Source organism: Mus pahari, chromosome 2 (assembly GCF_900095145.1).
Source record: "Mus pahari chromosome 2, PAHARI_EIJ_v1.1, whole genome shotgun sequence".
NCBI lineage: Eukaryota > Metazoa > Chordata > Mammalia > Rodentia > Muridae > Mus > Mus pahari.
In genome coordinates, this window is record NC_034591.1 from 37,778,339 (window position 1) to 37,794,288 (window position 15,950).

Sequence of the window (15,950 nt, forward strand, 5' to 3'; positions counted from 1 at the left end):
ACCAACTGGGTACCAAGTGTTTAGATGGATGAACCTGTGGGAGATGTTTCTCATTTAAATCACCACGAGGTGGAGATAATTTAAGAGATGAGCATATTAAAGAAATCCACCTTGCTGGCATCTGTGCCGTCTAGTTACACCAGGTTATATATGCGTGCATGTGGAATGTCCCACCTTTACATACACTGCTTTTGGGCAAACACTGGCATTCCCATCTCTGGAGAGGATGGATATCTCTTTACCTAGAAAGCATATGTACACACTCACACACACACACACACACACACACACACACACGCACACACATGTACACATGCACACGGTGGAGGAGATTGATCGATTTAGCTTTTATCATTTGAAAAGTAGGAACTTTTTGTTTATTTAACACATGATACATTTTAAGATAATTGAGAAAGTGGTTCTACCAAGTATATTTTTGGGTGCAGGAAGACAGACTGATGATGTGCATTTCTCTGTAGGCAGCATCTACTTAACACACCTTCAAAGAGCACCTTTGGTCTAGTAGGCCACTTGAAGGAAACAAGAACATAAAAGAAAGGGTGGCACCTAACAGTGAAATAAAAGGAGACTACAACTAGGCCCTGGGGGAGAATGCTCAACAATGGGTTTCAATGAAATAAGAGAGGAGAACCACACAGCCCAGAACACATTGTCAAGCCCAGTAGTGAATTGAAAATTAAGCCTTCCACTCTTTCTTTTGTTTGTAATTAATGGCTCGATGGCAGGGTGTCCTTTTATACTCCCTTTGCAAAGCAAGGGGGTAGAAATCCTAGCAAGATAAACCCTCTGACCACTGGGTGTGTTTTCGTTTCTTCTGGTTGCTGGGATACGCGGGGCTGACATACGGTGTTCCCAGTCATTTGGGGAACGCCCCTTCTTTCCTCTTCTCCCTAACAAGGATACTGAGATTCGTGCCGATTGCTGCGTTGGGAAGGGCCTTATCACTGCCCGGTGATCTGATCGCTGTTCCAGCCCTGGACAATGAGGGTTCATCCAAAAGCACGGCTTCCTTTCTGCTCTGGACAGGAAGCCCTGCCTGTTACAGCCGCGAACACCTCACACAGTGCCTGGCCAGGCAGCAGCTGGGGAGCTGAGAGGAAAACAATTTCTAGACCTGGTGTTTGTGCAATAAAAGACCAGGTGGTGATGCGATGGGAAAGCTAAAGGGGAAGTTCAGAAATTGTTCACTGTTGTGATAATTTGCTTGGGATGTAGAGAGGATGGTGAGATTCGGAAGAGAACTCAAAAACAACAAAAGGTTGCCTTCTGTCCAGCCTTAGTATGAGGCTTATTGTGTGCACTGTTACGAAATGTCTGGTTGATTATCACTGGGAAGCCCGCTCTTTTCTGGAAGGAAATGGAGGACTAGTGGCTCTGGGGAGAGAGGAGGTACTGGGGCAGACGACTGAGGGAGAGGAGTGGAAAGGGAAACAGGTTGGGATATATTATATACGAGAAGGATGAAGAAGAAAAGCACCTCTCAAGCTAAGAAAACTAAGACGTGAGAAACTGAAGGTACAATAAGTCTCCATCTGAGCCTGGTAAATGCATTAAGAGGGATTTGCTTCTCTGACCAAACTTCTAGAAGTGGGTTTTGAACTCTTGAATTCTGATGTCCAGTTACGGAAGACTGAATTGGGTCCCACAATCAACAGCGTGTATGGAATGTTGTTAAGACATCACCCTCAGGAATAGTTAAAATGAAAAATGGCAGCAATTGGGTTCCCTGTATATTTTATTTCCAACTGTATCACTGGAAAGAGAGGCATCCATTGTGAGATTTGTTAGGATTCCTTCAGATGCCCCAGAGAAGGGATCGAACACTGTCTTCAGTGTCCTGGAGCTGAGACAATGAGGAGAGGGCACAGGGCAGGGTCCTGCCATAGTTAAAGGATTTGGACCTAGTGTTCTCTGCAAGCCTGGGGCTGCTGAGGCATTGGGGCAGGGGTGGGGGGAATAAAAGGGTCAAAGCGAGGTCACAGAGAAAATATCTATATTTGGATGAAGAAAAGAGAAGAAAAATAATTTCACTAGCCCCACATCTAGATAAAAGAAAAAAATTAAAGGAATTTAATAAATTTAGAGGCCTAGGGATGAACAGGGACTCGGATGAGGCAGAAGGGAGGGGCAGAAATATGCATGGGTAATTAAAACTGGAGAGTTGGCAACGCTTTAGTAGTTGAGAGACAATTTTCGTAGATAAATGAAAGCTGAACGCAGACTGGCCGAAGGACTGACTTGCTGAAGAGCCATTGGTGAGGCAGCCGAGGACACATGCGCAGTTAACCTTTCAAAAAACATGGTCCTGGAAGGAAGAGCCAGAGTCCCTGCAAACCTAGAGGACGGGGCTGCTAAAGCAAAAGCTCTGATGGTAGGAACTTTACTGCAGAGAAAAAAGACCGTTAGGAAAAATCAGTGAATTTCCCTTTGTCCACAGCGAAAATAAACATCCCATTTAAAAGAAAAGTTACAAATCCAAATGACAGGAAGTCCAGCTTCAGGTTGTTTCTGTCTATACTCACATAGGGAAGCCAGTACTCAGGCACTGTCTGCTGCCTTAAAGTTAGATTTGAACCCAGATCTCAAGCATTGATGTGTTTGGTTACCCTCACTTCCTTTTGGTGGAGAGCTGAGCTTCCTGTGGTGAGCCACAGGCATCTCTCCCTTGCCTGCCTCCCTCCTCCCAGACTACATCTCCTCCTCCTCCTCCTCTTCCTCCTCCTCCTCTTTCTCCTCCTCCTCCTCCTCTTCCTCCTCCCCCTCCTCCTCCTTTTTCTCCTACCCTTCTTTTTTTAATGCTCACAGCTGAGTATATCTTATAGGTTGTAGCACAAAAGATTTAGACGACTCAAACAAGCTGTCTCTAGCAACCAAGGAAGGATTCAGAGTACTGGAAATAGAGACCAGGCTTTAAAGAGAAAGGGAGGGAAAGTTCCAGAGGAAATCCAGATAATACCGGATTAATGAGGACCTGAATGGTGGTAGGTGATGGGGTTTCCTGTGTCAAAATTCTGTCCAGACTGTCAGGGCTCCCTTAGAGACTTTTGCGGATTTACATAAAAGAGAATTCACTGCTGTAATACAAGACGCATGAATGCTTCATTCACAAATGTATGTCTTACACACAGCAGTTAGTATATAGCTTATATTTCTTGAACTGTTCAATAAGTTCATGAGTCATGCCATGTTCTTTAATTCTTATGGTAAATTGGGAAGTACATGTTATTAATTTGTACTTTTTTATCTCATTCGTGATAAAATGAAAAAGAACTCGCAGGTTTTCCTGCATGATATTAAATGCATGATATGAATAATATCAAAGCCCTGTCTTTCCATTTAACCATGTGAAGTCCCGTTTGCACATTGCCCTGCATTCTCAAGTCCCCTGTTGTCATGCTCGCCAGCTGTGAGCTCTCTGGAAGCAAACGTTCTACTCTCCTACACCCTGCATAACTTGCAGTAATAGCTGCGCACCAAATGTTCTACTGATTTGAAATTGAACTTCCTTATCTTGACTCCATGTAACAGCCTTTAGGGCTTATTTATACCTCAAATTTTTGCCTATAGAAAGAATATGTTTTCCTCAGCGGAGGCAAGGTAGGTGGCTTTTCTCTCAATTAAACGACCACTCTGAGAGCTGAAAGACATAAATGTGGTTATAAAAACAAGGCAGTCTCTGGGCTGAAAAGGCATTTAAACAGATTAAAAATATGTTTCAGGAAGAGGGAACAATAAGAGGACCAATGTAGAGTCAAGAAGGGTTGGTGGACTCATGCACAGACCCACTTGTCTGTAGGCATGAGAGGCCCCAGTATCCTCATCATATTTAGTAGTGCTAAACTCTTTTTCTCCATAGGTCCAGCCCTTTCCTCCGTGGCATTGCCACTTCAGTAAATCATCACAATCTGAAAACGGCACAAATGTACTGCCTTTAGTGAGAAAGAAAAGAAAATGAAAATCAATTTTATGTGACAGAAATTAAGAGGCGATTGGGGATGTTTACCTTCTGGAGCCTCCAGAGATTCTCTGTTTACCTTTGCCTGGCTCTAGAGGCTGCCTAACTCTCCAGCTAGTAACTGCTGCCTCCCCGTGCAACCCAGCCCCATCTTCTGCCACCACTTATGTAGGTCATATCTCCTCCGTCTTTGATTCTGACCCCCTCCCTTTCATTTGTCAGATATGTATGGTGACATCAGATCCACCCAAGTTATCCAGGGAACGATAGTTTTAATTTCATCTATCAACTGTTCTCAATGTTTCTGTGAAACTATTTATTGGATGAGATTTCCATTTGTGTGTGTACGACGCATGTGCATGCATGTATACAGTCTGAACACGGTTAAGTGCACATTTGGAGGGCACAATTTAACACTAGGTGTCTTTCTGTATTGATCTTCACCTTACCTTTTTATTGTTATTTGACAGAGTCTCTAACCTAGTCTGGAGTTTGCTAATTTGACTAGATTGGATGGCTTCAAAGTCCTAAGATTCTTCTGGCTTCATCTAGTCAGTGCTACAATATAGGTTATATAGAATATATAGGAATATATAGGATACATTTGCCACCACAGCCAGCTGTATTTGAGGTGCACACCCAGCACTGAACTCAGGCCCTCACAGTTTATGCCAATCCCTTTAGATACTGAGTCATCTCCTTAGACACAAAAGTTAATAACATTTTGAGTCCAAAAATTATCCTCCATAGGGAAGGTGGACCACTTTAAGTATTTGTACATTTTACTCGTGTTTGTAAGAAATGTATCACACCTCAGTTTCTCTGTTGTTCAGAGGTGGAGATGGTTTTGCTCAGACAAACTTTATTACCAGCACCAATGAGGGGAACTGAGAATTCTGAGACACTGCAGTTGACATCACAGAACTCTAGCTGCTCTGTGTACTGTATCCTTTTCCACCTTTGTCCTTAAAAGCTATTGGAACCCTTATAAAAAATGCAGCTGTGTATTTAGAGAGCAACCCTTACTTTGAATGGTTCTTTTACCTGATAAGGCATCTGGATATTTATTCCTCCAACCCAACTCCAATCGCCCCCTTTTGTGTTTGCCCAGGTAGAGGAAAATCTCCAGTCCACTCCCATCTGTTTGCCTCATCCAGGCCATGGAAGGATCACTACTACAATAAAATTCCTGAGACTGCCAAGACCCAGGAACCTTGGGTAAAAGATTAAGATAAGATCTTCATGGTTAAATTCCTTTGACATACTTTCTCTCTCTCTCTCTCTCTCTCTCTCTCTCTCTCTCTCTCTCTCTCTCTCTCTTCTCTCTCCTGTCCCTCTCTCCCCTCTCCCCACTGTCTCTCCCTACCCCTTCTAAGAATATCACTGGTTATAGGCAAAAATTTCAGGTAAATTAGAAAATGCCACACAGAGAGGGAATCCAATGAGTTATTGCATAAACAGCCAGCTGCCTCACTGGAATCCCTGACTCACTCCGCTGCTGGGTAAAGTCTGGCCTTCCATTTGCCTTCATTTAAGTTGGAATTAGCTGTTGGCAAGTCACATCCATGTTAGGACATTCTGTAGAGAATAGAGAGCCAGCCTGCCAGAGAACACGCTCTGTGTTGACCCCACAGCAATCAGCCTTCGTGTAGAACCCAAAGAACAAGCGTCATGGTACAAAGATATTGTTCTTTCGGTTCTATAATTCTCATGATGGCTGAGAACCCGCTTTCTAAAATTAGAGGCTGTCACCAGAGATTCTGGGTGTTCTGGCAAGGTCCTCAAGAGATTCTTACTCTTATTAGTGAAGAAATTCGGGGAAGTACTTTTAAAGAAGCTGGAGAACAATATTACTAGAGTTAACGAACAAACCAAACCAACACCAAGACAAAACAAAAACAACAAACAAACAAACACTTCCAAGGCAGGTACAGTGACTCTCAGCAGCTGTCCCGAGAAAGAAGATGGAGAAGAGAAAGAGAAAAGTCCAAGCCATTTGAGTTAAATCATAGGTCAGTCAGGCGGTAGACAAATAACCCCAGGCAATGGAGCTATAGAGAAAGAGAAGGAAACTCAATGTAACAAAAAGCAGACAAACAAAACAAGCAAGCCAACAAATAAAACTCAGCATATTTAGAATTGTGGCCAGCATCCAAAAAAAGGAGAAAAGGAGAAAAATGAAAGGAAAAGTTCATTTCTTTTTAAGTCACAACTAAGAAAATTGAGCAGATCCAACAGAACCTCACAGTGGCCCTGGAGTGGATGCACAGAGAGTGGAAATTCTGAGAAGGAAAGGTATATTCATCTCATTGAAGATATATCATTCATCTTAGCCGATTTAGCCTTGCTTAAGATACACTTATCTTCCTGAGGCTAGTCCATTGGCCAGTTAACTGCCCAACTGGATTAGCTTTTAAAGGAAGAACAATGCATCTCTCCACCCAGAGGTGGATTCATTTCTTTACTGTAACTCCTGAGCAGTCTCTAAAATGCTGGCAGCCACACCAGCAACTTAATGCATATATTGCCTCACTGCCTTATAAGTTACATCCCATTATCTGAATTTGAGGGAGAAGGTTTAAGTCCCTTGCCTAGAGGCCTGTGGTTACAGAGATTGGCACTAGCATATAAATGCAGATAGTTTGCCTGAAGACTTGGGGTGTTTAACCACTAGGCTTTGCAACATTTCTATACAGCTCTTTCCCTAAGGAAGGAACTCTCTTACCATGCTATTGACTGTGAGTTGATTTTACTGAATCTGTTCTGAGAACAGATTCACAGTGAACGCTCCATCTCAATTCAGCTCTCCTCAAGAAGCAAGATGTCTGGCTGGCTATGGGTGGAGCTGTCTCCCAGCCCTTGTGAGTTTACTGGCTCACTTGGGGATGAATCTGAATCTTGGACTCATTAGCATAATGCTTTAATGAAACAAATGGGAAAACCATAGTCATTGTTATAAATAATCTCCCTAATTATCTGAAGCCACATGCTATGAAGAAAACGAATAGCTAATTAAAAGCAGAAAATTTCTCCTCCTTATGGTATACAAGATGAAACTATTTAGTAGTATTTTTTTTTCCTGGCGCTATAAGGTTTCCAGTGTTGCTAAATAGTTTAGGTCCTCAAAACTCATATTATATTGCTTTCCAATGGCTCTAATCCCTTTAAACGCCTGGAGTTTGTTGGGAAATCAACACTAAAGAACAGGAGGAGGCTCTCTGTGCTGCACAAATGTCACATTATCCTAATGCAATTCTTCGCAGCCCCTCCAGCAGCAAGCCCGCCCAGCAGCACATCAAAGGACAGGATTAAACATGCAGCTTCTTTTTTAGGTGCTGATGGGTTCTCTTGGATGAGGAGAAAACAACAGGACCACCGGATTAGGGTTTGTTATAGCCCAACTCTCCCTGCTTCTTGCTTCTTACTAAATAATGGATCAATGACCGCCTGGCAGAATTAGCCTTTCAATTGACTTTTGTCTTTTGCCCATCATTTCCAAAGCTCATCTCCCAAGGGGAAGACTGAAAGGAGTCCACACTGAGGGAACAGACATCCTCTTGTGGCTTGAGCTTGCTTTATTTTACTGCTCAGGGAAGGACAACAGGAACCCCTGTGCACTTTGCTTGGTTATGACAAAATTTCCATTCTTTTAGCCTTTGTTTTGTCCCATGGTAGCCTATATATCTATCCATAGAGCATACATGTATAAACCCCTTTTTACTGTTATTGGCCTAAAAAGTCTTACCATGAAGAGCCATCGGCTTATATTTGCATACTCCATTGACTCCAATAATGTCTTCCACATTATTGTTTTATAATTAATTTCATAATTAATAAGGTTGCAATTTAAAAATTCTTAGTACAGGAAGAGGTTTAGAGATGAAACTGTTCAAAACAGTACCGTATATATATTTAGCTTCACCAGAGCAAAGAGGAAAGTGTTTCTTTCAGCTTGTGTCAGTGTCCTATGGCAGGAGCAGAATGTAAGTGATCACTAAGTGCTTTTGCTCACTGCCACTTAGAAACTGGTTATATTGTTGTGTAGAGATGCATCTCAGTTCCAAGCAAGAGGCTGTGTAGGTTCCCTCTATAATCTTACATCAGTGTGTGATTCAGAGTTAGAAACATAATCGTTCTAAAGGCAAATTTATGCATCTGAAGCAACCTCATGTTATATCCATTTGCTGATTCATGCTAGAGATGGAGTCTCATTAATAAGGACTGTTTAGCCAAGGCCTTATCAAAATATATGCCAAACAACTTTAAGACAGGACCTCAGGTAGCCCAGGCTTTTCTGGAGCCCACTCTGTGGCCAATCAAGATCTCCTAATCTTCCTGTCTCAGCTCCCAAATGCTGACACTTTAGATATGCAACACCATGCCCAGGTTGAAAAACAAAATCTTATTAAATAAATTTCTTATGTCAAAATCTCAGATTTCCTCACCCTGTATTTTCCAGCCACTCTCGATCTCAAATACATATGCCACTGAAACGTAAGTTCTTCTCACCAAAGTTGAAGATCCAGGATTTAGGATGATCCTTGGTCTTATGGCTGGACCAACCCTCTAAATGCAGCCAAAGAGTAACAGTACACAGACATTTCTCACTCTGCATCTCCTTTCCAATAAATAGAAGCATGCGAAGTCACACCTTCATCTCCATGTCAGGGACTGCTTGTACAATCAGAGGAAGCTGTCCCACAGAGTCAAATACGGGCCAAAAGCCAAGCCTTCAGGAGCCATGTTCTGAACATGATTATGGCAAGAGACCTTCAGGGGAGTACCACAGAGGTGAAGCACATCAAAGAGCATCCTTGACTACAGAGTAGGAAACCCCATTTCCTCTTATATCTAGGTCATGGCTGTACAGAATCACTGCTCGCATTTGGAAATTTCTGTTATTAATTGGGAAGCAAAGTAGAACAGTATCGTAGAGAGCTAAATCTACTGAAGTTAAAAGCCACGTTGGCAATTATTTCTTTCTCAAGGGAACAGTTTTGTTTGAGTTCACAGTTTCTTTAGTTTCTTTTCTATACTGCACTTGCCAAAAAGAGACTGATAAAGTTTCTAACACTAAAAATTGGAAAGATAATGATAGACTGCTCACTAACCCACTAATAATCATCTGTATTCCTTTGGTAATGATTGTTCCTATAAAATCAAGTGGAACAGTGAGACATATTATAAATGTTTACAGTAGTACAATCTGAAGGAAATAATTTTAAAATGCTCCCCAAATTTTTCACAGCAGAACAGATCTGACTGAATTCTGGATAGCACAAAGACACACTGAAGTCTGCAGTAATTTTGGAATCAGACAAAATGGATTCTTGGATTTGATTGTCCCCTTGTATACCATGTTGTCTGCCTCTTTAGAACTCATTTACAGAGATTTACCGTGTTGATGCCTTGAGTTAGCAAAAACAAACCAGAAGTTGATGTCCAGACAGATTCTAATGCCCTGAGGCCTTACCTAAGGGCTCAGCGAGCCTCAAGCTTGCCTCTTGATCCCTAACTACATACATTTTGAAAAAAAGAACTAAAAGGAACACTATAAACACAAGTCTGACTATTAATATTATTATTATTATCATCATCATCATCATCATCATTATCATCATTACTATATAAATATTATAGCATATAAATACCTATTCATTATTATGAATCATGATATATCATACATAATAATGGCAAAAACATGTAAACAGAGGGTGACTGGACAAAGAATTGGTGATAGGGTGTACCGGCTAGTTTTGTGTCAACTTAATACAGGCTGAAGTTATCACAGAGAAAGGAGCTTCAGTTGGGAAAATGCCTCCACAAGATCCAGCTGTAAGGCATTTTCTCAATTAGTGATCAAGGGGGGAGGTCCCCTTGTGGGTGGGACCATCTCTGGGCTGGGTTATAAAAAAGCAAGCTGAGCAAGCCAGGAGAGGCAACCAAGTAAGTAACATCCCTCCATGGCCTCTGCATCAGCTCCTGCTTCTTGACCTGCTTGAGTTCCAGTCCTGACTTCCTTGGTGATGAACAGCAATGTGGAAGTGTAAGCCGAATAAACCCTTTACTCCCCAACTTGCTTCTTGGTCATGATGTTTTGTCCAGGAACAGAAACCCTGACTAAAACATAGGGTGAAGAAGCAGCTGTGTAAAGGGCATCACTCTAGAAGAAAATAGAGCAGGAGAAATTGTTACACTACATGGTTTCTTTGTGTATTTGCTATGGATCAGTTTATACAGAGAATAATAAAAATGTTAGAGTTTGCAAAAGTAAAATATGTCAATCATGAATCATTGAGCCAATGTGCACTTATTTTCTGATGCAACAAGAAATCAGGAACTAGATAGTTCCAAGGGTTACTCAATCCCTCAATACAATTAAGTTACAGTGGTCCTTGAAGATGTTTCTGCCTTAGAGGAACAGTGTATTCACAAAGTGTTCCAAACTATCACAGCAGGACACAAGCGTCTTAGTATTTGTACTGATTTAGTAGATTTTCCACTTGATATATGCTTTTAGGTCAATGAGAGGTAACTTTACCTAGTTTTTAAATTTCATTTTCCTATTAATTTTTTTCACCAGTTAAATGGATGCTTTGGTGGGAACAGGGCCTGGCAAGCTCCCTGCTCTATCACTCTCTAATCTTCGCAGATCAAGGTTTCTTATGTCAAGGCTTCAACAGGGAACACTATCACTTCTGCTATACTCTATTACTCCAGTTAGATCAGGAAATCAGCCTAGAGTCAGGAGGCAGAAAAATAGATGCCAGCTCTAAATCAAAGAAACCACAAAGCCATCCCCTAAGGGCTTGGATACAGGGATGTTTAGGGTCCTGAGACCACAGCTAACTCACAGTGAGGAGAAAGACCTTTCTGAGACCTGCTCTCCAGGTTTCTCCTCTGGTCATCCTCTAGACCCTATGCCTGCACTACAGCTCTAAGGTCTACTTGAACAAGCAGAGACTGACATTTTCAGGTCATACAGCAAGAGGCAGACTCTGTCAGTGATGAGATGCAGAAGACAAGATGCCCGTATGGGAAGCAGCCACTGTGTCTGACAAAATGTACTTTCTTAGTTTTAAAGGTAGCTCCCGGAGTTTAACCAGGAAAGGAAACACTGCCCAATGTCAAATATAATTAAAGTTAAAGTTAAATATTTATTTAGAAATTTGGAATAAATAGCCCTTGCTCATAATATATACTTTGGGAAGTTTCTGAGAAGATGCAGGATTTTACAAGAAACCCAGAAGAAACAGTGAACTCTTGTAGGCAGAGAGGCACTGGTATAAACTGGAATCCAGCTGAGTGTGCTTCCAGCAAATACCCATTGGAATAATCTATCCTGCTGTGCAATGCCATAAAAAACAAAAACAAACAAACAAACAAACAATTGATGTCACTGTACCATTTGTACTTGTTAGAGCCCATTCTCTACATCACATGTGCTTCAGTCTATTTCATAAGTTATTTCAACAGATCTGTTTAGTAAAATAAAAAGTAGGGCAATCCCACATTTTTTTTTTTAAAAAGGAAATTAATCTGGCTGATAAATGGAACCTATCCTATTCCATAGTATAACTTTTTCTTCAAGTCATGCTTCCGTTATTAAGCAAACAAGAGGGAAAATACAAAGAAGGGAAGTTTGGGAAACCAGGAAGTATGAGAGCTGAGAGATGACAGCATTTTATATTTTGCCCTGTCATCGGCCTTTAATAGCGGAAGAACCTTCAGAAGTCATAGTCATTTAGCAGCTAGAAATGAGGGCCCAGACCATGGCTTTCAATGACTGCTTTCCCTCAGTGTGTCCAGAACATCTTTTTATTTATTTAACCATCCTTTTGTTTGTTTGCTTGTTTGGCTTCATAACTCCTCAGTCTTCTGCTAGGCAGATCTATTGAAAGGTAGTTTGAAATGTATTCATGATCATCGTTGGACAGACTGTCATGTGCTCACCAAACTCTGTCTCTTCTGTTGTCTAAGAACAAAGATGAAGTGCATTTCCCAGCTGTTATGGGACCTATGGTTGTCTGGCCAAGGAAACATGAACAGATGTAATCTCTGTTCTTAGAGGCTCAACACAAAACCCATGCCTCTGCCTGGCTTCTTTCATATCAGTCAGAACTTGTTTTTATAAAAAATGATTTGTTTTTATTTTATGTTTATGGGTGTTTTTATGCTCATATGTCTGTGTAACACATGTACCTGGTGCCCAAGGAAGCCAGAAGAGGATATCAGAACCCCTGGGCTGGCTTTACACAGTCATTTTCCATCACCTCAGTGCTGGGAGCTGAACCTCAGTCCTCTGAAAGAGTAGCTAGTGCTCCTAACTGTTGAGACATCTCTCCAGCACCCAGAAGACCACAAGAGAATGCCTAGGAGTAACAAAGTGAACAGTGTTACAGTCTCTGTACACTGACTAGGAACATCAATTTGGGCAATTTATTTGATCACAATTCCTAGGAACTTTTTGTAGCTGAATCGTTGTGCAAAGATCTAGTTCTTTACCTAAATTGTATTCTTAGAAATAGAATTTCTCTTTAAAACATGAAGACTTTGTTTCTGAAATTACTTTTTCCAGAAACCTTGCATATCATTTAAAATTCCTATTAGCGAGGTAATAGGAGTTTCCTGAACAGCTCACACTTCAGGACTCAACAGTATTTTCTAATGCAGTAATTTGTGTAAGGGATTTGCTGGGATCCTGGGTCAATTCTATTAGTTATCCATTGTTTCAAATGAAATCTAGATGGCACATCTATCTTTTTTATTTGTTTCCCAGATCAAATGTCATGGAATAACATATATTTAAAATGTAAAATGTAAGTTAACATAAATACAAGTTAGGTTCATTTGTGGTTAGTACATTACTCATTGTGTCTTGAAAACAAATTCTGCAAATGTCCTGCGTGATTGTCAGGATAATTGTCCTGATAATTGTAGGATTGGTTACACAGCCGTGCAGATGTTTCCTTCTTGTAGTTTTTACTGGCTCACAGTGAGCACAAGCTTTAGCTCAAACAAAGGTGAGAGAGTGAAATTTAAATGAGGATATGGTAGAATGAATGTGTGCTAGAAAAGAAAAGAAGATAAAAGAATCGGCTGTTTATTTAGTTTTCCTTTGAAACCTGCAGGCATCTCTGCTCCTGGTTTGACACTTACAGTCTAGAAAGTTTCCATGTGTGATGAACAGGACCTCTGTCTCCCCTTGGGAGCTTAAGCAAGCTGTGGTAGACCACAGGAACCAATGGAAATACCGCATCCTATTTATGCTGGATCACATTTCATCATCTCTGACAAATGCAGTCTTTGGGGAAGAATATTAACAACCATGGGGGACACAGTAGTTGTTTGGAGACACCCGCAATAAATAGCCAAGAATTATTTTGAACAGACTTTCAAGGTCATTAAACGATTAAAACCTCAAGGAAGCTTTTCCCGTGGCTAGTAATGTACAGCTGTGTCTCTGTCTGTGTGCATGCACGTACATGTGTGTGGACCTGTGTGTGCGCGCAGATGCATGTGAGTGTGCATGCATCTGTGTGTGGATGTATGTGCATGTGTATGTGCATGTGTATTCTGCAGATGCATGTTTGTGTGCATTTGCATGTATATGTGTATGTGTGCAGATGCATGTGTGTACATGTGCATGTGTGTCTAATGAATGCACTAGTGATGGTTGACTCTTCCAGAACTCCCATGTAGTAGTTGTCTTTCTATTGTTACAACAAATACTTGAGATAAGGAATGTGTAAGGAGAGGAGATTGGGTTGTTCTGACTTAGGTTTGGAGGTCTTGATTCATGATATGTTGGCCTTGATGCTCTTGGGTCAGCAGTGAGGAAGTACAGTGCAGTGGTTGCATGAAGCAAAGCAAAACTCCTTTGGTTCACAACCTGTAACAGAAGGAGGAAGAGCCCACTATTCCTGTTAAAGATACTCCCCCAATGAATCATACACTTTCCAATTGTAGTGGCTATTCCTGGTTGTCAACTTGACTATATTTGAAATGAACTACAATCCAGAATTGGAAGGCTCACCAGTGAGCTGGGAGGCTGGGAGATAGAAGTTTCTGATCTGGATCTTGGTATGGAGATCTTGAGACACAGTGGTGATTGAATCCAGAAGATTAAGACAGGGAGATCTCCGAGTCCAAGATCATCTGGGATTAAAGGTGTGGTGGCACACACCTTTAATCTGGGCTACACCTTCTGCTGGGGACCATATAAGGACATTGGAAGAAGGTAGTCTGGCTCTCGCTCTTTCGCCTTCTTGCGGTGTGGGACTCAGCAACTGCTAGATCCTTGGACTTCCATTCACAGCTACTACTGAACCATTGTTGGGATTTGGACTGCAGACTGTAAGTCATCAATAAATTCCTTTACTATATAGATATTATCTGCAAGTTCTGTGACTCTAGAGAACCCTGACTAATACACCAATATTCCACTTCTTACAAGGTCTTCTATGTATCAATGATGCTATATCAAGGACCAAGCCTTTAATATATGGGACTGTAGGGAACATAATATTTCAGTTGAGGAAATGTAGTACATCAATACCAAACAGTCTTTTAAGATTTAGATAACTGAGGTGGGGTCTCAAGGCCTGAGCTGGTAAGAGAGCCATCTTTGCTCTAGTGCATTGCCAGGGAAAGGGCAGCCTGCAGAAGCGACACAGCAGCTGGGACAGACTCTGTTTCTGGCTCCAGACATCCGGCACCTTTTCCGCCAGAGGAGAGGTGTTCGCCCGGGAGGGTTCTCACTGCCTGAGCTGGTAAGAGAGCCATCTTTGCCATCTTTGCTCCAATGAGTTGCCAGGAGAGGGCAGCCTGCAGAAGCAACACAGCTTCTGGGAGAGATCCCATTTTTGTCTCTAGACATAGGAGCACCTTCCCCACCAGAGGAGAGGTGTCTACCCGGGAGGACTCTAACTACCTGAGCTGGTTTGGGAGTAATTTTTGCTCTGGTTCACCAAGGCTCCAGTCTGCACTGGTGAGAGTGTGGACCGTAGAAGCTACACAGCTTTGGGACAGACAGAAGCAACCTAGCTTCTGGGACAGAACCTGTTCTGGGCTCCAGAAATTTGGGCAACTTCCTCCTCGTCAGAGGAAAGGTGGCCACCTGTGAGGGCTCTGTCTGCCAGAGCAGGTGAGAGGGTCATATTGTGTCCAGGGTCCCTCGGTGGCTAGTCTGTGCAGGTAAGTGAATAAACTGCAGAGGCAACACATCTTCTGAGACAGACCCTGTTTTGGGCCTGCATCTTCAGCCAGGAGGCAGATCTGAACGCCAGGCCTCTGTGCACCTTCCCTGCTAGCGGAGAGCTTGCCCACAGAGAGTAATCTGACCACTGAGACTCAGGATAGAGCTGGACTCCCAGGACTGCTGACAGAGACTAACAGAATCACAGGAGGAACAAGCTCCAACCAGAGACAACTATAACAACTAATTCCAGAGATCACCAGGTGGCGAAAGGCAAACTAGGAAATCTTACAAACAGAAACCAAGTAACTCACCATCATCAGAACCTAGCACTCCCACCTCAGTCAGTCCTGAATACTCCAACACACCGAAAAGCAAGAATCTGATTTAAAAGCATACCTCATAGTGCTGGTAGAGGACTTTAAGAAGGGCATTATTAAAGAAATGTAGAAGAACGCTGCTAAAGAGGTACAAGTCCTTAAAGAAAAACAGGAGAGTACTTCTAAAGAGGTAGAAGTCCTTAAAGAGAGAGAGGAGAACAGTAACAAACAGGTGATGGAAATGAACAAAACCAACCAAGACCTAAATAGAAAGGGAAATAGAAGCAATAAAGAAAACCCAAAATGTGACAACTCTGGAGATAGAAACCCTAGGAAAGAAATCAGGAACCACAGATTCAAGCATCAGCAATAGAATACAGGAGATAGAAGAGAGAATCTCAGCTGCAGAAGATTCCATAGAGAACATGGGCACAAAAATCAAAGAAAATGCAAAATG

General features: G+C 41.9%; 1 long non-coding RNA gene across 1 annotated transcript; it reads left to right on the plus strand.

The window, feature by feature from the left end:
* Positions 1-1,246: 1,246 nt before the first annotated feature.
* On the plus strand, positions 1,247-8,409 carry LOC110313917. Its single transcript, XR_002380132.1, has 3 exons — positions 1,247-1,333; positions 4,812-5,194; positions 7,309-8,409. It is a non-coding gene; the product is annotated as an uncharacterized LOC110313917 (long non-coding RNA).
* The last annotated feature ends 7,541 nt before the right edge of the window (positions 8,410-15,950 follow it).